This window comes from Ornithorhynchus anatinus, chromosome 7 (assembly GCF_004115215.2).
Source record: "Ornithorhynchus anatinus isolate Pmale09 chromosome 7, mOrnAna1.pri.v4, whole genome shotgun sequence".
In the NCBI taxonomy this organism is placed as follows: Eukaryota; Metazoa; Chordata; class Mammalia; order Monotremata; family Ornithorhynchidae; genus Ornithorhynchus; species Ornithorhynchus anatinus.
This window is the reverse complement of record NC_041734.1, coordinates 3,753,651-3,775,636: the sequence shown is the minus strand read 5'-3', so window position 1 is coordinate 3,775,636 and position 21,986 is coordinate 3,753,651. Positions and strand designations below refer to the sequence as shown.

General features: G+C 42.4%; 1 protein-coding gene and 1 non-coding gene across 4 annotated transcripts in view; one reads left to right on the top strand and one right to left on the bottom strand.

Moving 5' to 3' along the window:
* CPA6 (carboxypeptidase A6) overlaps window positions 1–21,986 on the bottom strand; it is a 125,117-nt gene that overhangs the window by 44,691 nt on the left and 58,440 nt on the right. The gene's annotated exons all lie outside the window — the stretch shown is intronic.
* On the top strand, window positions 3,638–3,777 carry LOC114813472. The gene has a single exon (XR_003761190.1). It is a non-coding gene; the product is annotated as a small nucleolar RNA SNORA7 (small nucleolar RNA).

Below are 21,986 nucleotides of genomic sequence, written 5' to 3'. Positions count from 1 at the left end.
CCTCCTGTTGAAGGAGCTAAGTGAGCAGAATGGGTCAGCAAGAGGGAGGAGGTGGGGAAGAAAGTAGGAGTTTAGCGATCAAAGTTGGGAATAAACAAGAGTTGGCTGTACCTTTCAGCTTGCTAAAGAATGGGTTGTGGGTTGTGCTTCTGAGGGTGGGCAGTCAAGTCAGAATTCATGGTCTTGGGTGACATCCTGACACCTTCCCTCAAACTTTGAATGATGATAATAATAATGATATTATTGTTCATTCATTCATTCAATTGTATTTATTCAACGCTTATTGGGGGCAGAGCACTGTACTAAGCACCTGGAAAGTACAATTCAGCAATAGAGACAATCCTTAACCATAACAGGCTTACAGTCTAGAATTTGTTACGTGCTCATTATGTGCCAAAGCTCTGGGGTAGATACAAGATAATCAGGTCCCATAATGAACTCACAGTCTAAGAAGGAGGGAGAATGGGTACTGAATCCCCACTTTGCAGGAGAGGGAACTGAGGCATAGAAAAGTTAAGTGACTTACCAAAGGTCACTCTGTAGACAAGTGGTGGAGCTGGGATTAGAACTTAGGTCCTTTGACCCCCAGGCCCAGGCTCTATCCTCTAGCACACTGCTTCTCCTGACAAACCACAACCTCTTCATCTTCTCAGGCCCCAAAGCCTCCTCCTCAGCTACATCCTGAGGTCTGGGATCATTTCTGCTTAATCAATTGGTGAGGGTTTTCTCTAAGTTTTCTGATATTTACTGTCTATTAGCACTTTCCCCAAGAGGTTGCTCACATCTTATTACTCTAAAAGGTGGCCCTTGAGGTTGCAGACCCACAGACAAACATGACATGAGTGACACCAGATGTGCAGCGTAAAGAAATGATGTCATACGAAATACTTTGGGGAACCCGAGAGTGTTTCGCCAGGAGGTGCTGCTCCACAACATTGTGGACTCCTTGCGGGCAGGGATCATGTCCACCAACTCCACTACACTGCAGTTTCCCAAGACCTTACTACAGTGTTCTGCACATAGTAAGCATTCAGTACATAGCAATTATTGATTGATTCTCTTATCATTCAGTGGTATTTATTGAGCGGTTATGTGCAGAGCATTGTACTAAGCAATTGGAAGAGTACAACACAACAGAATCAGCAGCCCTGTTCCCTGCCCTTAACGAGCTTTATAATCTAGAGTTTACAATCCCTGCCTCATGTACAGAGGGGGGCTACTTCTGAACTTCTAAACGGCAGGAACTGAGGTGGAAGAAGCTAGGTACTTAAAATACTCTCACTGGACATAAAGACATAAAGACAAATGGTTTCCCTATTAACCTCCCAAGATCCGTCTCCCCTTCTTCTGGTCCCAGTTTCTCTATTCACTTTCTTGATCGTCTTTTGGACTGGAGTAATGGAGCCTCTGCGCTATAGTCCGCAGCCCGAAAGAGAAGAAGAAAATCAAATCAACAAAAACGGTCGGCTGGAACTCAGCCATGGTTTATCTTGGGTATTATATAGTCTCTAGGGAGAGAAGGGTTGTTCCGCTCGACGCCGGGGTCATCCATCTAGCTGAATTGGAAACGATAGAGGAATTAAAATGCTGTCGTGCCTTGGCTTCTGGAATGCTGTGCCTCTAAATGCTCCTCTGCGGCTACTTCTTCAAATCCCTGTTAGTGGTTCACTGCTGACCACTTAGTTCCCTTCATCAGCTCACGTGGCAATATGCCTTTGGTAGACTGTAAACTTCTTGTGGACTGGAAATGGGTCCTGTGCTACCGCTGTACTTTTTCAAGAGTTCAGTACAGCGGTACGCATTTAGTGAACATCGATAAATGCTATTACTTCCAGTACTGAGTACTGTGGTTCAAACACAATAGATGCACAATAAATACTGCGTGACTTAGTTGAAAGAGCCTGGGCTTTGGAGTCAGAGGTCATGGGTTTGACTCCCAGTTATGCCACTTGTCAGCTGTTTGACTGTGGGCAAGTCACTTAACTTCTCTGTGTGTCAGTTACCTCATTTGTAAAATGGGGATTAACTGTGAGCCGCACGTGGGACAACCTGATGACCCTGTATCTCCCCCAGCGCTTAGAACAGTGCTCTGCACATAGTAAGCGCTTAATACCAACATTATTATTATTATTGGGCAGTGATTGTATCTGTTGCTGAATTGTACATTCCAAGTGCTTAGTACAGTGTTCTGTACACAGTAAGCACTCAATAAATACTATTGAATGAATGAATGGACCTCTACCTCAAATTCATAAACAGGAAATCTGCTTCCCGGACAAGCCACGCTTCTTGGCTTCAAAACATTAGCTGGAAACCAATCAATCAATCGATCAATGGTATTTATTGAGAGCTTACGGTATGAAGAGCACTGTCCTTAGTGCTTGGGAGAGTACAATACAGTAGGTAGATACAGTGAGTGCCCACAAGGAGCTCACAGACTAGAGGGAGGAAAGGGTCAAGCTAGTGGTGAGAGGAGGGGTAAGAAAAAGATTTTACCTGAAAAACCCTCAAGAACTTGCTTAAAATGCTCCCTTTTTAAAACGAGCCACAGAATGTCACAGACATTTTCCAGGGGTGTTTCCTCTTTTGAACAGTTTTGTTTTTTAATTTTATGGTATTTGTTAAATACTCAATATGTGCCTGATATTGTACTAAGCACTGCGGTAGATCCAAATTAGTCCTGTTGGACACAGCCCATGTCCCACATGGTGCTCGCAGTCTTAATCCTCACTTTACAGATGAGGTAATTGAGACACAGAGAAGTGACTTGTCCAAGGTCTCATAGCAGACAAGTGGTGGAGCTGGGTTTAGAACCCAGGTCCTTCTGACTCCCAGGCCCATGCTCTATCCATTAGGCAGTACTGCTCCTTGTAATTGTTATAAACAATCGGGTACACTTAACCCATCCATCAATCATATTTATTGAGCACTTACTATGTGCAGAGCATTGTACTGAGCTCTTGGGAGAGCACAATACAACAGACTTAGCAGACACGTTCCCTGCCCACAATGAACTATTGAAGTAGAGTATGCCTTGCCTCTTAACCTTTGAAACCTCTTCTGCCAATTACTACTCATTCAACATGTAACCAGGATGACATTTTGAAGTGTAAAAATGTTCGCTTAGTACAGTGCTCTGCACATAGTAAGTACTCAATAAATACTATTGAATTAATGAATGAAAAGTGCCTCTTTTTCTTCATCCTAACAGATAGTTCAGGTCACACATACTCTTAGCAGTGGTGGACACAGCAGATCTTTTTTTACCGCCTTTTAATAAACGGATTTGCAGTCATTTGGTCATTCATCAGTCAAAAAAGTCATCCTGCTTTCTCAGCTCTAAATTGATCAACATAGTCCTACAAAACATGGCTCAGTCTGAGGGATTAAATTTAAGGGGTCTCCGAGGGACCCATTCCTGAGACATCCATTCAGAATGGTCAGGAACTGTGTCTACCAATGCTCCCAAGTGCTTAATACAGAATTCACTCAATAGATAAGTGAAAAGGGGAAGAAATTCTTCATGAGCAAATGTTCGATTTGAGAATTCTGAGACCACATTTGGGCAGTAACAAAACTGGATGAATGAGGAGGAGTAAGCCCTATATTCTCAATTTTCTGAGGACACTTGTTCATATCTCTCTCAGAGTCGCACCTGGAGAGTTTCTAGTTCTCTACCAGTCTCGGCTACCAGAGGGAGAGTCAAGCAGAGGTATACTCATTCCATTCCTAGCTTGGGACAGTGGGCTAGACAGTGGAAGACAATCTGCTACAAGTTAAAACTCTCCTGTGCCGGGCAGCGGTGGCATGGGAAAGAGTGAAGGACGGAGACCCAGGTTTACTGTGCGGAAGGAGGCAGTGGTAAACCATTTCTGTATTTTTACCAAGAAAATTCTACGGATCCACTACCAGAACAATTGCAGATGGAGGTGGGATGTTCCGGGAGAGATGCGTCCATGGCATCCCTATGGGTCGGACATGACAAGACAGCATAAGACAATAACAACAACTTGTTCATATAGACCTTTCCAGTACAGTGGGAGAGAACCCTGATATTTGGGAAAATTCTGTAGGGAGAAGACATCTGAAAACCTTATAATGTGGGGCACTTGTTACCCTGTCTTTCTGGCCATTAGCTTTTGCTAGCCTTCTGAAGCACCTGATAGTGGTTTCCCAACTGCCCAGTGGGAATTCTGGGCTAAATGGCATCTTCCATTCCCTCAGCATGTAGGGCAGGAAGCTTTTACTGAACAAAGGAAAGGATTTTGTTTACCAAGAAAGGTCAACATAGAGAGCAGAGTGTGTACTAGGATTATAAAACACCAGGAGGGTAAGATTTCAAAAGAAGAAGAAGCCATTTGAGAATACCAAGGGGAAACTGGTCAATGAAAGACAAACCTTTAGGAATGAAAACAATGGCATTTACTGGCTGTAAACTTCACAAACTATTGCCTGTGAGCCTTGTTTGTGTTGGAAGATAGGGTTGAAAAAGCAAAGGAAGTTCATGCTTTCCCATGGGGAGGAAGAAGAAAGAGGAAAATAGGTTTCACACCCAAAACTTGCATGCAGGCTGGAGCCAGCTGCTAGTCTAGTGGAGAGGGAGTGTTAACCTGGCCTGAAATTTGACCCCGTCACTTGTCAGGAGTGAACCTGGAAGGGTACTTCTCCACCCAAAGGGGCTCAGTTGCTTCAGCTGGGAAATGGGGTGATAATTCCTGCTCCCAACTACCTCCAAAAACACGAGAAGATGAAATAAGAGAATAAATACTAAATACTAGAGAAGTAGCATGGCCTAGTGGATAGAGCACGGGCCTGAGGGTCAGAGAGACCTGGGTTCTAATCCCTGCTCTGCCATTTGTTGGCTGCGTGACCTTGGGCAAATCACTTCACTCTCTGTTACCTCATCTGTATAATGGGGATTAAGACTGTGAGTCCCATGTGGGACTTGGACTGTGTCCAGCCCGATTTGCTCGTATGCACTCCAGTACCAATGCCTGGTGCATAGTAAGCGCTTAACAAATACTGCCATTATTATTAAAGGATTTGGTAAATGAATGTGCTAAATATGAATCCAGGTTTTGTATCAACTCATCAAGACTATAAAAGTATTTATTGAATTTATCTTTTTACCCTACCTGTCTGATACCTCTTCCATATCTATCTGGTCAGTCTGGGGAGAAGAGCAAGAGAGAAGGAGGGAGGAAGACGATAGTGCCTGGGGGAGACAGATAAACCATGTGGCATTATTATTATTATCATTATTATTAACAGAAAACAACAACTGTGGTAATTGTTAAGCACTTCTTATGTGCCAAGCACTGTACTAAAATTATGTAGTAGATATAAAGCAATCAGGTCAGACACATTCCCTGTTCCACAAGGGGCTCACAGTCTAAAAGGCAGGGAGAAAAAGTATTGAATCCTCATTTTACATATGAGGAAACTGAGGCACAGAGAAATGCAGTGACTTGCCCTAAGTCACAAAGCAGGTCCACAGCAGATCTAGGGTTAGAACCCAGGTCCTCTGACTCCCAGGCCCAGGCTTTTTCCACTAGGCCATGCTGCTTGTCCTGCCCCATTTTCACCCCTGTACTTCTGCTTCATGACAGGACCAAGTAGGCAGCAAGGCCCATGGGCTCCTGGGAATGAGTCCTTCCCATGTGAAGTGTCAATGAGGAGGTACAGATGTTTTGTGAACAAAATTCCGAAATGCCAACCCGGCACATTCCAGTGCGGGCGGGAACAGGGAGAGAAATACCATTTTAACCTCATCTCCACAACCTGGGCTTTTCCCCTTCTGTAACTAAGTAGCTAGAGGATTTGGGTAAGTGATCTTGGCCACTCACTCCAGAGCTCATTATGGGATTTACTTTCACCCTCACTTCTGCAGTAGGAACCAAACTGTCAGGATTATAATACAGCTACCGTGGAGATGGCAGCTGCTGAAATATTCTAGAGAAAGGTCTGGAATGGTTACTTTTGATCTGTTGATATTAAGACATTTATTGCCTACAACATAAACCAGAGTGCATCTTTCAACCAGGCTCTCTTCGGCCTTTCATCTCCTCACTTTATATTTGCACAAACACAGCCATATATACACTTTAAAAGGCTTTTAAACCCCAACCTCCAATTTCTTTCAAACCCAAACTCATTTGTCAAGTGTCCATGAAAGCTTTCTTTTTGCAGCTATTAATATACTCATTTGTTTTTCTTAGTAAAGTCTCAAATTACAGAAATTAGAAAAATATACCCAGATCATGCCGACATTACTTATAATATGGGAGTGTGGCAGGGAGCCAGAGAGGGGGCACTGGAAAGGTGGAAACAGTGCTTCTTTTGTGGTGCAGTGGAAACAGTGTGCAGTTGCGGGGTTTGGGGTAGTCAGGAAACTGGGGTTCAAGTCTCAACTCCATCACTGGCTTGCTGTATGATCTTGGACAAGTCACTTAACTGCTCCGTGTCTCAGTTTCCTCCTCTCTAAAATGGGAATAATAATAACTGCCTCTCAGTACCTCAAAAGAACACTGGAAGGAGAAAAATGAGCATATATATGTGAAGATAGTTTGGAAAACTAAAAGTGGTATTATGGAAAAATGAAGTAAAAATACAATAGACAGAATCTGGACTAGTATAGCTTTATCAAAGGGTGTAAGTACTATGATAATATATGGAAAGGAATTCTGAACAAAGTCAAACTGGGAGTACTGGGTATAGAAATACAAAGGTCAATATATCCACTGGAAAAAAGATATGGAAATCCTCCATTTTAAGAACAGGAAGTTACTGCTTGAAAGGAGAGGAAGGATTAATTTCCTTTTATAGTATTTAAGTGCTTACTATGTGCCAGGCACTGTACTAAGTAAGCCCTGAGGTAGATACAAGGTAATCAGGTTAGACAACGGGTCCATGTCCTACATGGGGCTCCCACTCTAAATCCCTATTTTACAGATGAGGTAACTGAGGCACAGAGAAGTGCAGTGACTTGCCCACAGTCACACAATAGACAAGTAGTGGAGTGGGGATTGGAACCCAAGTCCTTCTGACTCCCAGACCTGTGCTCTATATACTAGGCATTTCTGCTTCTGATTGGACTTATCAGAAGAGCCTTCGACATGGAGGCAGAATATTGTCCTCATAGTGGATAGCAAAGACAAGGTAATGTGTCTTATGTACAAGATTAGCTTCCAGTTTATAGATAGGTGAAGGGTAGGAAGAAGAAGAGACAGGCAAAAGGAAGAGGGAGAAGATAAACAATGAGACCTCAAGTATAGTTCAGCGCTTAGTACAGTGCCTGGCACATAGAAAGCACTCAACAAATACCATTATTATTATTAAAATTGAAGAAGGAAAAACAGGTACATGGATGGAGAAACTCTAGGGCCCCTACACAGACGTGGATGGTAGGTAAGTGGGAAAATGTGGCCTCTTCATAAGAATCTCTATAATTGCTGGGCTAGATGTAATCTAACCCAGAAATAATGGGAGAAATGGGAAAGAGTAAATGTGTGTCAAATTAAAGAGACCTACAGGATGACGTTTTGAGTTGGGAAAAGTAATCTCCAATATTAGATATATGTCATGCAGACAAGTTAACGCTGCAATGGAAAAATTCTTAAAATTTGTTTCTGCTTAATTCTATTAGTTTTTTAATGTGTCCCTCATGCTGTGTGTGTGTGTTTTAAGCAAGAGAATAAAGTTGTGACAGGCAAAAACAGAAGTCCTGCAATTGGCTCTCTTCCTCCTGTGTATAGTCCCAGCTCCGGTGGGGAAACTGAGGGAGCTGGGCTGGTGGAGAGTGCCCATTGAATTCTGGGGGACTGAACTTTCTAGTTCCACCCCTTTTGTACTTCTGTCCTTTTCCCCGTTTAGACCTGGCCATTCCCTCTTAGGTCACAGGCGCAGTGGAGCTACACAGTTGTGCAGGGTTTGTGGAAAAGGCAGCTGTGGGAGCTGTTAGGGCAGGAGATATGGACAATCATAGAGAGATTTCCTTAATGAAAAACTACTCCAGGCTGAAGTCCATGCTACTATACAAATAATTATATTTATAATAATATTTATAATGATACACCCTCGACAAATAGCACTTTGGAAAAAGCACTGTACTAAGCTTTGGGATAGATGAAAAAGAATCAGATCAGATACCATCCTTATCCTAAATGGGGCTATGGGCACTGAATCCCCATTTTACAAATGAGAGAACTGAGACCCAGAGGAATTAAGTGACTTGCCATGGTCAACTAGCAGGCAAATGGTGGAGCTGGTATTAGAACCCAGTTCCTCTGGCTCCCAGGCCCAATTCCTTTGTACTAGGCCTTGCTGCTACAAGGCATTAGAACAACGCCTTTCAGTCACTTGTGTGCTGTTGAGAATGTAGGGGAGTCACTTCATGTCTCTGTGTCTCGGTTTCCTCATTTGTAAAATGGGGATTCAATACCTGTTTTCCCTTCTATTTAGACTAGGAGCCCCATGTGGGGCTGGAACCCTGTCCCACCTAATTAACTAGTTTGCATCTACCCAAGTGCTTAGGACAGTGCTTGACACATAGCAAATACTTAAAAAATACAATGATAATAATAACAACAGTTCCTTTTTACTTGCAAGGATTTGCAGCTTTCTCCTCTCACATATCTGCCATAAGAATGCTTCATAAATGGGTGAAAGATGATTCATTTTTTTCCCAGGCCCACAATTCAGAAGTGGCTGGACTCTGTACTCCACAATTTCTCTAGTTTTGAACCTTTTCCATCGAGAACAAGATAGAGCATTAGCACCAACTGTGAATATGGAGAAACAATGAAAACAGTGAAAATAGTGGCTTGAAAAGGTGGGATTCCTGACTAGAATCTTCTGCCGGGAAGAAGAGGCAGCAGAACAATCCTGTTTAGTGATGCACTGCTCATCCCAAATGACAAGAATCTGGAAAGGATTCCCAGTGAAATTTTCACAGATCCCTGCGTGGAAGAGATTGCCTCTTGACAACACCCACAAACCCAAGCAGGATTGCCATTCACCATCAGCACTAAATTTTTGAGATTCAAAATGTGTGTGCCTGGGTATATATAGATATACGTGTATATATAAATATATATATATATATGTATATATATACACATACATATCAATTGCAACTTCCTTTAAGGCTGTTTGTTACTGCTATTTAACCCCCTACCCACCCATCCCCTGTATAAAGACCAGTTCAATATCAGGTACTTGTGGACAGATATGCTTTGTGGTGATGGTCAGAAACATTGAGAGGGATCTCTAGAAAAGCCATTTATTTATTAAGCACTTCCTAGGAGCCAAGCCCCGTTCAAAACCCTGTAGATTGACACAAGACAATCTAACTGATCACCTCCCTCTCCCACACTGGGCTCACAATCTAAGAATGTTCAAAGGGAAAAGATCCTTGTGCTCTGGAAAACAGCTTTTAATAATCTCTCAAAATCTTACCACAGATACCGCTCTCAATCAGGCTATAAGCACAGTGGAGAAATTGGTCGTTGCAAATTTGAAAGACCGCTATTTAATTCAGCCCCTCAGAATCAAGGGGTTAAATGCAATTTGGCTTTATCTCTCCCCTACAAGATACCATCAGCCCTAAGGAGATCTGTCACAAACTGTTTGCAGACAAGAATTTTCCTGGCAAACAAGGACCCCAAATCTCGCAGGAGGAGAGCTGTTCGTTCCATCTGGTCAGGCTTCACTGTGAGCCTCAAGGTGCCAGGGAAATTAGCAGTGAACACAAAGTCAGAGGAGAAAGGGGAGGATCATTTTGTCAAGTCAGCTGGAGGTTTGAAAATCTAAGTGGCTGGAGACATGGAATTGAGGAAACAGTTTTTCCTGCAATCTTTTGATCTGCAGAAAGGCCCCCAACCCTTTCTGCGCTTTCTCACATCATCGCTGTGCTGCAGCAGTCAGTCAATCATATTTATTGAGCGCTTACCATGTGCAGAGCACTGTCCTAAGCGCTTGGAAGAGTACAATAATATAACAGACACATTCCAAAGATCAGTACTTGATAGAAGGATTATCAAAGGCTGTTTGTTCAATGACCTCGGCCAGAGAGCCTTCTTTGGGACACCCCAGTGGGATCCTGAGACAGAAGTCCAATGAGAAGCAGTTTGGCCTAGTGGAAAGAGCATGGGCCTTGGAATCAGAGGACCAGCGCTTAGAACGGTGCTTGGCACATAGTGTTTAACAAATACCCTAATTATTGCTATTATTACCTGGGTTCTAATTGCAGCTCCTCCACTTGTCTGCTGTAACCTTGGGGAAGTCATTTAAGTTCTCTGGGCCTCAGTTTCCTCAACTGTAAAATTCTCCCTTCTGCTTAGACTGTGAAGTCCAAGTGGGGCAGGACTATGTCCTACCTGATTAACCTGTTTCTACTCCCAGCCCTTAAAATAGTGCTTGACATAGAGAATGCACTTAAATGCCATTTAAAGAAAAGAGTAGGGGCCCAGAAACCAGATGAGCTGGGTTCGAATCTGAACTCTGTCACTTGCCTGCGGTGTGACTTTGGCAAATCACTTAACTTTTCTGTGCCTCAGATACTTCATTTGTAAAATAGGGATTAAATCCTCCCCCCTCCTACTTAGACAGTGAACCCCATGTGGGAAAGGGATTGCATCCAACCTGATTATCTTCTTTCTGCCCCAAAACTTAGTACAATGCCTGGCATATTTAGTGAGCGCTTAACAAGTATGATTAAAAGATGCAATTTGCTGAAAGGTGATATGCACTGAAGCTGAACTTGCGTTGATTCGGAAGGACGGATGATCTTGAAGACAGAGTTAGACGCTCTATAAGGTTTCTCTGTTTATCCCTACCAGGTGATTCCCAAGGCACACCACTGGACACAGGGGACCTAGCACAAGACTGTGGATGCTTCAGTGCAAACCCATCACCCCTGCTGCAAAAAAAACCTCAAGTGCATGTACTGCTGAGATAGGGCATCCTTTTCCTGTCTTAACCACTGGTGCCTGATCGGTGCTATCATGAAATGGGAAAGAAGCGATTCACTACTGTATTGTATGATACTTTCCCAAGTGCTTAGTACAGTGGCCTCCACACTGAAAGTGCTCAATAAATACCAATGATTGAGTTTATTTTTTGGGAACAATGTAAGTAAATGATTCTCAGATTAATCCTAACACCCATGGATACAATCTCACTGCATTTTCTGAAACCGAAAGGACAACTCTCTAGACTGTAAGCTCATTATGGACTGGGAGTATGTCTGTTATATTGCTGTACTCTCTCAAATGCTTACTACAGTGTACTGCACAAGTCCTCAATTCTTTGACTGGCTGACTCTGTACCTAAGGAAAAACCAAAAAAAAAAATTACTTGATATTTTTGACCAGTTCACAATAAACACGGGCCTGTGCTCTTTCCACTAGGCCATGCTAAGTCGTTTCCTGAAAACATCTGTGCCTCTGTTGGCTGCCTGTCAGATTCTGTGGTATTGCTTCAGCTCAGGGCCACTTCTGGCTATGGTGAGAGTCAGCAATCCCCCATCAAGTCAAACTGAGGAAACAAAGAGGCGCTCAATAGGCTCTACACACCATAAGCGCTCAATAAATACGATTGAATGAACAGGTCCCTCTCTCTCCAGCCAAAGACAGCCCAGACTCAGGGTGGGTGAGAATAGATCTCCATCTCTGCCCCAACTGTGTTAACTCCCTCCTGAGCCTCTGCTGAAGTGGAAAACCCTGCTTACAGGTCACCTATTTAAAAGAGGTGCCAGGGAGGCAGGGAGAGAAGAGCAAGGGGTCAGGAGGGGCCTGTAATAAGCACTTAAATACCATCATTATTAAATGATGCAGGGAGGGGCTAATGGACCCTGGGCCATGCCGCAGTGATCGCATGACATTTCTAGAGCTCCAGATTTTATGTAATGTGCTCATCTTTTATGTAATGTGCTCATTCAGAATTGGGATAGGTCTGTACAAGAAAATACAGTATTTTCCGGTGGCTACCTTGGTTCCTCAGAGACTCAGCTCTGCACACGGAACTTATTTCCGAGCTAAATCTTTGTTTTATTCCTCGAGTGGGAGGAGGGATGTTTCCCAGGTGTTGGTAAAACTGCAGAGACCCTGCTTACTAAAGTTCCAATTAAAAAAAAGTTTCCTGCAGATACCCACAGAACAATAACAAGTAAACCTTCTCTTCTGCTGTTGCCAAGACTAAATTACACAAGGTTCCTAATGCAATTACCTGGCAAAAAAAACATAGCTTGGTTTGTGAATTTTTTTCAGTCCTCCAGACATCAGAAACACAGGCTAACCTCAGGATAAGGGAAAGGACACGGCTTGGGTAGTCTTCTGCCAAGCAGGAAGTTTGGGTCATATCAGGTCTCAAACACATAAAATCCACTTTGCGTCATAAAGGATTTTCTGCAAAATGGACATCTTGAACATAGCCACCAGTCAACAAATACTGCTTTATTGAGCACTCAAAGGGTATATACCTCTGTCCTAGTGTATGTTAAAGACTCTATGTTAAAGATCCTATTTTAAGGGAACTTACTATTGAAGGGGAAAAACATTCAACCACCTAGTCAGTACCAGTGAGCCTACTGAGAGGAAGCACTGTACTTTAGGCTTGGAAGATAACACTCTAATTAGCAGATATAATCCCTGCCCTCAAAGAGTTTACAATCTAGAAGGGAGACAGTCAAACTAAATTACAGGGAAGAAAAGACAAAAGAGTATAAAGAGGGCACATTTATACCTGGGGTAAATAGTTGGGTATCAGTTTTGGACCAAGGAATTCTTACACAAACACAGATGGTGTGCTGTTGATGGTTTGACTTTTTTATGGTATTTGTTTTTTTATATTTTTTAATGATATTTGTTGAGCGCTTAAGTATGCGCCAGGCACTAATCAAAGCACTGGGGTAGATACAAGCTAATCAAGTTGCAAACAGTCCATATCCCATTTGGGGCTCACAGACTTACTCCCCATTTTACAGATGATGGAACTGAGGTACAGAGAAGTTAAGTAACTTGCCCAGGGTCATACAGCAGACAAGTGTCAGAACCAGGATTAGAACCCAGGTTCTTCTGACTCCCAGGCTGGTGTCCTATCCATTAGACCACTCTGCTTCTCAAAACTTGTGGTGATTTAGAATATCTTATTTTAATAAAACTACTGTCTCATTTTTTGAACAAAGAGAATAATTAAAGTCAGCAACAGCAGAAGATTATGTTGCTATTGGGAGGACAGTGCTTATCTCCTAAGCATTAGTTAATTAGTTTACTAACGAACAATGCATAATTGTGAGTGAGAGCTTCAAAGGATAATTTTCAAGTGAAGAGTAGAAATAGGGTGGAAGGGAGAGGAAAAGTGGGGGAGGTGCCTGTTGAGAAAGTTTCATGCCCCAGGTTATTTTGATAACAAAACCATTTCAAACCTTAGAAAGTTTAGGAATGGGGAAACAATTAAGTACTTCCTCAAAAACCAAACCAACAACTTCTTAACTACACTCAATTCTTCCAGATGGCACACTCTCACTACTAAATGGTTTAGCCTGCACTTGACAGCAGAGTTAGGGAATATTCCTCTAGCACTTTAAGCCTGTCTAGCTACAGCATGGCAGTGTCAGAAGAAAAATTCCTGGGCATAGGTGTGGTGTTAAACATTGGTTGGAAACTATACCAGGAGGTTTCCACTTTGCACCGTTCTGTAAGGATTCCACCCCCTTGGTTGGAATCTCCTGGGTGAAATAACTCACAGGAGAAGAGGGGGTTTTTGCTGATGGAACGCAAAGTTTTCTATGAATCTATGAAATCTATCTGTGGGGTGCTGGCGTCCGAAGAACTACGCTAACCAAGCACTCCCAGATTCAGAAGTGGCTTCAAATCGCTACACAGGAAGGGTGGACATGTTGTATGTTGCTTGTCAATCAGAGAAGTGCCAGGGGCAATAAATCAAGAAAGAAGAGGAACTTGCTTGGCACTGTACTGAATGCTTTTGGGAAATCCCAGAAGCAAGACACAGGTTCTCAGTCTTCAAGGTGCTTACAATCTAGTGAAAAAGTAGACAGAAATTAATCAATCGTATTTACTGTGTGCTCATTCTGTGCAGATCACCATACTAAGATCTTGGGAGAGTACAGTACAAATTATTTACGAACAATGGAAGCAGGAGGAAGAAGAGAAGCAGGAGGAAGAAGAGAAGCAGGGAAGCAGCATGGCCTAATAATGTTGGTATTTGTTAAGCGCTTACTATGTGCTGAGCACTGTTCTAAGCGCTGGGGGAGATACGGGGTAATCAGGTTGTCCCACATGAGGCTCACAGTTAATCCCCATTTTACAGATGAGGTAACTGAGGCACAGAGAAGTTAAGTGACTTGCCCACAGTCATACAGCTGAGAAGTGGCAGGGCTGGGAGTCAAACCCATGACCTCTGACTCCAAAGCCCAGGCTCTTTCCACTGAGCCACGAGTTGATAGAGCACGGGCCTAGGAGTCAAAGGACCTGGGTTCTAATCCAGACTCCACCACTTGTCTGCTGGGGAACCTGGGGTAAATCATATAACTTCTCTGGCCTCAGTTACCTCATCTGTAAAATGGGGATTAAGACCATGAGCCCATGTGGTAAATGGACTGTGTCCAACCTGATTAGCTTGTATATACCCCACCTTTTTATACAGTGCTTGGCACATAGGAAGCACTTAAATACCATAAAAAGTACAGGAACTAGTCAGACAGTCAATAGGATTTATTGAGGGTTTAGTGTGCTAAGTGCTTGGAAGAATACAATATAACATACACATTCACTACTCATAAGAAACTTACTGTCTAGGTGGGGAGATAGACATTAACATAAATAAATAAAACTACAGATATATATATATTAGTGCTCAATAAATTACAAATCACAATAGCTAAATGAATAAATGAATATTTGTGGGTAGGGAATGTGTCTACCAACATTAGGGAAGCAGCATGTCGTAGTGGATAGACTGAGGGCCTGGGAGTCAAAAGGTCATGGGCTCTAATCCCAGATCTGCCATTTGTCTGCTGTGTGACCTTGGACACGTCACTCTGCTTCTCCCAGCACTCAGAACAGTGCTTGGCACATAGTAAGTGCTTAACAAATACCATTATTATTATTATTATAATTATTATTATTTTCTGGCCCTGAGTTACCTAACCTGTAAAATGGGATTAAGATTGTGAGCCCCATGCAGGACAGGAACTGTGTCCAAATGGATTTGATCAGTAAAGTGCCTGGCACACATTATGTGCTTAACAAATATTATTATTATTATTTTTATCTCTATTGTATTGTACTCTCCCAAGCAATTAGTACAGTACTCTGCAAATTAGCACTGACTAAATACTACTGATGATGAGGATGATGGGATATAAATATATATCCGTATTATACTTTCCAAGCGCTTAGTACATTGCTCTGCACACAGTAAGTGCTCAATAAATATGATCAAATGGAAGAAAGAATGAATATCCATATGTATACATATACATATAATATTCATTCTTCAATCCTATTTATTGAGCGCTTACTGTGTGCAGAGCACTGTACTTAGCACTTGGAATGTACAATTCAGCAACAGATAGAGACAATCCTTGCCCAATAACAGGTTCACAGTCTAAAAGGGGGAAACAGACAACAAAATAAAACAAACATGCTGAGGATGGTTGGAAATATTTAAGTGCTAAGGATTGTTGCTGGATTGATGTAATTTGGGGGGTTCAGACTTAAATCAAGGAAGCCTTCCTAGAGGAGGTGGAATTTAGGAGGAATTTAATGATGGGGAGAGCCAATTTCCCCCTCAACCACCTTTTTTCCAAAGCCGGATGTGAGCAGCCAGGAACCTGAATAGAGTATCTCGTCTTCGAGCTTCAGGGGAGGGCCAAGGAGAGGAGTAAGAAGAGAGGTGGGAGGACCCTTCAGTTCTGTTCTTAACTCTGCCACAGTCTCAATTTGTGGACTAGCAGTGAAGCCCTAAGCCTCCTCTTGCTTCAGATTCTTCAGCAGCAAACAGGGGTCGTAGTGCCATTCTTTGCAACTTCAAATGTAACTATTTTATCGTACTCTCCAAAGCGCTTAGTACATTGGCTTGCACACGGGTAAGCACTCAATAAATACCACTGATCAACTGAATGAAGTCTATAGGAATCCAGAGAGGCTTCTGAATGCCAAAAGTGAGTCAGAAAACTTTTTCTCTGAAATTCAGAACTCTGGATTTGGAGTGGGTTGAGATAAAAATTACTCTCTCCTTTTCAGGCCCACCTCCCTTCAGATCCAGAGCTAATGGAGAGAATAAAGGTGAAATTGATATTTGGATTCTTGAGCATTTGTTGCTTATTTTGGATTCCCTTATGGCTATTGAGAAAGCCCTTAAGAATACTGCCAAAGTAATTTCTCTAGATTAATTAGTTCTTTGCTGCAAAAAAACTGTGCTATCTCCTAGTGGGGATTTTCAGACAGACTTCAAAGACAGTTCATTTTTACAGGATTTTACCTTGGTTTTTGTTCTAAGGGATGATAAAAGATGTGGAAAATTGCTGAAGACTTTTCATTTCAGCATCACAAATAAAAATTTCAAGGCTTCTCAATGCTTTCATGTTGTTTTCTATTCTCTATCTACACCCTCTCCCTTGGAGAACTCATTCGCTCACATGGCTTCAACTACCACCTCTCTGCAGATGTTTTCCAAATCTACACATCTCCAGCTTTAATCTTTCTCCCTTTCTGCAGCTTCTCATTTCCTCCTGAAGTCATCTCTACTTGGATGTCCTGCTGTCACCTCAAACTTAACATGTCAGAAAAAGAAGTCCTTATCTTCCCACCCAAACTCCGCCTTTCCCCCAACTTTCCAATCACTCTAGAGAGCACACCATCCTTCATGTCTCACAAGCCTGTAACCTGGGCATTATCCTTGACCTCTGTCTCATTCAACTCACATATTCCACCTTCACAACAGTGTTAAAATCCGCCCTTTCCTCCCCATCCAAATTGCCACCACGTTAATCCAAGATCTTACCCTACCGCCTGGATTACTGTATCAGCCTACGTACTGACCTCCCTACCTCTTGTCTCTCCCCACTCCAGTCCATATTTCACTCTACTGCCCAGATCATTTTTCTCCAAAAATGTTCAGTCCATCCCTCCCCACTCCTCAGAAACCTCCAATGGTTGCCTGTCCAGCTCCATATCAAATAGAAACTCCTTACCATCGGCTTTAAATCACTAAATCACCTTGCCTCCTCCTACCTTACCTCACTGCTTTCCTACCACACCTCAGCCCTTACACTTTGCTCCCTAATGCCAACCTACTCACTGTTTCCTGATCTCATCTATCTCGCCGCCGACTTCTCATCCACTTTCCACCTCTGGCCTGGAATGCCCTTCCTCTTCATATCCAACGGATGATCACTCTGCCCACTTTCAAAGCCTTATTAAAAGCACATCACCTCTAAGAGGCCTTCCCTGATTAAGCTCTCATTTCTCCCCCCAGTCCCTCTTGCAGCAGCCTTGCACTTAGATTTGCTCCATTTAATGCACTCCTCCCTCATCCCACAACACTTATGGTCCAGAGCCATAATTTATTTATACTGATGTCTCTCTACCTCTCTAAACTGTGGGCTTTTTGCGTTCGGGGAATATGCCTATCAATTCTATTATATTGTACTCGCCCAAGTGCTTAGTACAATGCTCTGCATACAGTAAGTGGTTAATAAGTATGATTGATTGATTGATGTTGTACATAGGCAGGTACTATCGTCCCCGGAGCTGGCTTCCGCAGAAAAGCAAGGGGAAGAAGTTGTGCCAGGACGCATTATTTTGGGAGTGGCCGAGATGCGGCAGTGGTTGAAAAACTGAAATAGTCCAGTTTCCCGCTACAGCAGTAGAAACTGGGAGTGGAAAGCAATGACTTTGGATCTGGGTTTTACCCAGTTAGATTGTAAGCTCATTTTATGCAGATATTTTATCTTTCACCTCTAGTGTATTCTCCCAAGTGCATAATACAGGGTTCGGCATACAGTATGAACTCTACAAATACTACTGATTTACTGATTAGGTGGGGGACGGGAGGGCGGGGGGGGGGGGTCAGGACTCCCCCTGGAAAAATGTTCTAGGGGTTAGGACTTGGCTTCATTTCCAAACTGCATCGTTATGTTAGACTACGGGACTGGCACAATGAGTGCTGTTTAATGTGAATGTTTGAAGCTATATTAAAGACTCTTTCCCACCATTAATATAGTGCTCATGCTAAGAAGTCTTAGTTACCTACATGATCATCAGATTTCATGGCAATTTATTTGGGTTGTCAGCAAAAGGAATGCATGGCTTGTGGAAAGAGCCTGGGCCTGGGAGTCAGAGAACCTGAGTTCTAATCCTGGCTCTGCCTGTTGTTTGCTCTGTGACTTGAGCAAGTCACTTAACTTCTCTGTGACTCAGGTTCCTCATCTGCAAAGTGGGGACTAAACAGCAGATCTTCCTCCCACTTAGACAAGAACAAGGACTGTGTAAGATTATCTCTTATCTACCCCAGCATTTAAAACAAACCCAGTTCGGCTACGTGTCTGCTGGAGGACCATGGGCAAGTCACTTCATTTCTCTGTGCCTCAGTTACCGCAACTGTAAAATGGGGATTAAGACTGTGAGCCCCTTGTGGGACATGGACTGTGTCCAACGTGATTAGCCATGCCTAGCGTGTAGTAGAATGCCTGGCACATTATAAGTGCTTAACCAATAACACTAAAAACAATAATGCTTGGTACACAGTAAGCACTTAAATGCAATAATAATAATGATAATGATACTAATAATTATGGTATTTGTTAAGTTCTTACTATATTTTGGGCACTATGGTAAGTGCTGATAACTTTAGCATTAGTTTATACAAATCCTGTCAGTCGACTTCCAAAATCTGCTTCAGAAACCTAAAGCGACCCCAGCAGTCATTAACCTCAGTTACCCACCAAGACATGTTAACAAATGTAGATATCCTCCAACTATGTGTTTTTGCCATCAAAAGTAAATCAAACTGCTTAATGATCCTTAAGCATAACTCTATCATCTTTTGGTCTCAGCCCATTAAGCTCATAAATCATTATTTAAATGAGATTATTATGTGTCCTATTCAGAGCCTGTCACAAGGAGAGAAGGCATTTCTCTTCAGAGGATCTAAAATGTTGTGTTGCTTCTGAGGGGACTCAAAATGGCTGGGTCCGAGCCAAGGGTACTTTCAGGTTTGGAAGATGCCATCCTCCCTGATGAGCAAACATGCCAGCAGATTTTAAACTCTTACTATGTGCTAAGCACTGAGATAGATTCAAGATACTGAGGTTACACATTGTCCTTTCCCACTATGGGTTCATAATATGTGAAGGGAGACCAGGTGCTTTATAGTAATGTCTGTTCCCCTACCTTTAGATTGTAAGCTTGCTATGGGCAGGGAACTTGTCTACCAACTCTGTTGTACTGTAATAATTATGGTACTTGTTAAGTGTTTACTACATGCCACCACTGTTCTAAGCGCTGGGGTTGATACAAGATAATCAGGTTGTCCCATGTAGGGGTCACAGTTTCCTTCCCCATTTTACAGATGAGGTAACTGAGGTCCAGAGAAGTGAAGTGATTTGCCCAAGGTCACACAGCAGACAAGGAGCGGAGCTGGGATTAGAACCCATGACCTTCTGACTCTCAGGCCTGAGCTCAATCCACTATGCCACGCTGCTTCTCTTCCAAGCACTTAGTACAGTGCTCTGCATGCAGTAAAATGCTCAATGAATACCACTGATTGACTGATTTATCTTCATTTTAGATGAGGGAACAGGCATAAAGAAGTTGAGTTGCCCAAGGTCACCCAGCAGGCCAGTGGCAAAGGAGGGATTAAAACCTGGGCTTCCTGACTGAGATTTATTCTCTTTTACTCCACTGTGTGTCCTGGGCCTCCGTCAGTCAAGACTGGGTTAATTCTAGGGGCTAGACAGTGCCACCAGACCTCCCCAATCCCAGAAACAATGGAACTGGTGCATGCATTACCGATTTGTTCATTCCAAGCGCTTAGTACAGTGCTCTGCACATAGTATGCACTCAATAAATACTATTGAATGAATGAATGAATGAATGAATGCATCGTAATGTAACGATGCCATTAGGAACCAGAGGTGAGAAGATTTTTTCCTCATCCCAGGGTACCCAAATGTCTGAACCTGGCCCTGTCCTTGAGCTTTTCAAATCTTTTTCACCAGAGTTTTTTCTTTTCCAGCTCAGATTCTCCTACTTCTACATCCAAAGTTTGCCTGTCTCCGGTTCATTTTTGAACCTCTACGATCAAGTGAAGGAGGAGATTGCCCAAATGACTAGCTGCTTCTTAAAAAAACAAAACAAAAACAGTTATCTTAACTAAATCTGAGCAACCCCTTTTTGGCATAATGTGAATTTTGATTATTCCAAACATATACAGCTTGAAAAACAAAACAGAAACGTTCTTAGTCAAACAGTATCTTTGTGGGGAGATGTGATGAATAGGTAACAAGATCGGCATTTTCAAGTATGTGGTGTTAAAGAATTGCTGTGCATGCTTTCTTAACATCTCACTAAGGTTTTTAAAAATTCACTCCAAAGGCACTTCTGCAGTTTGAGGAACAAAGCACAGTGTTGACTATTTTAAAACAAAGCAACGTGGCTCTCGAAGGAAACATTAGTCCTTTGTTTCAAATTCATCAATAGACACTGCTCTTATAATTATTGTCTGTCATATATTTGTGTTTCCATGGTTACATCTTTCCCTATGTGTCTGTTGCCAACCCCCTCTCCCTACTTTATTTTTAGACTGTGAGTCCCCTGAAGGCCAGAGACCATGTCTAATTCTAACCAGTGGTGGTTGGTATTTTTCCCTTAGCATTTAGTACAGTGTTTGTACAGAGTAGACAACTAATGGATACCAACTGCAGGGAATATGTCTACCAACTCTGTTATGCTGTTATACTCTACTCTCCCAATTGTTTAGTCCAGTGCTCTGCTCATGGTAAGCATTCAATAAATATGATTGAGTGACTGATGGATTACTCTGCAGTGCCCTCCACCTGAATCTGAACAGAGAGTTCAATTTTAGGGAGGAGATATTACAATAATAATAATGGTATTTGTTAAGCGCTTACTATGTGCCAAGCACTGCTCTAAGTGCTGGTCACTGTTTCTTTGCCTGCCATTACGGGATTTATAATCCAGAATCCTGCAATAGGTGATTGTTAATTGACATGATTAAGTTCCAGTATCAGAAATGACTGACAAATTGTGACTACTGTGGAAAAAAAACACTCATTGATTTTTCTATTGAGTGTTTTAGGCAGTAGTATAGTGCTCTGCAAACAGTAAGCGCTCAGTAAATACGATTGAATGAATGAATGAATGTGGCTGTGTGGTCATTTTGACACTGATTGCAAACAATGAGTCAAATGTGGATGGTGAATATGCACTTTTATAGTTTCCCTCTGAAGGTATTAGCCCAAAGCTTGTAAAAAATAAAATTCCCAGCGGGTAGAGAAAATTCTTAACTTTGCATCTTTAACCAACCCTTCAAGGTCATTCAAATGATGATAGCATATTGATAATGTAATAATGGACTATTAAGTACTTACTTTGTGCCAAAACACTGCGCTAGACATTAAGGTAAATACAAAATAATTAGACCCTATCCCACTCAGCGTTGACAGTATAATCAATCGTTTCTATTGAATGCTTACTGTATGAAGAGCACTGTAATAAGTGCTTGGGAAAGTACAGTATAATAGAGTTGATAGACATGTTTCCTGCCCAAAATGAACTTGGATGACTAAGAGGTAGGGAGAGCCGGTATCACATCCCCATTTTACAAATGAGAAAAGCATTACAGAGAGGCTAACCCATTTGTCCGAGGTCACCCAGTAGGCCGGTGACAGAGCTGAGGCTAGGTGAATAGTCTCCTCACTTATGGTCTTTCCATTTGGCCCT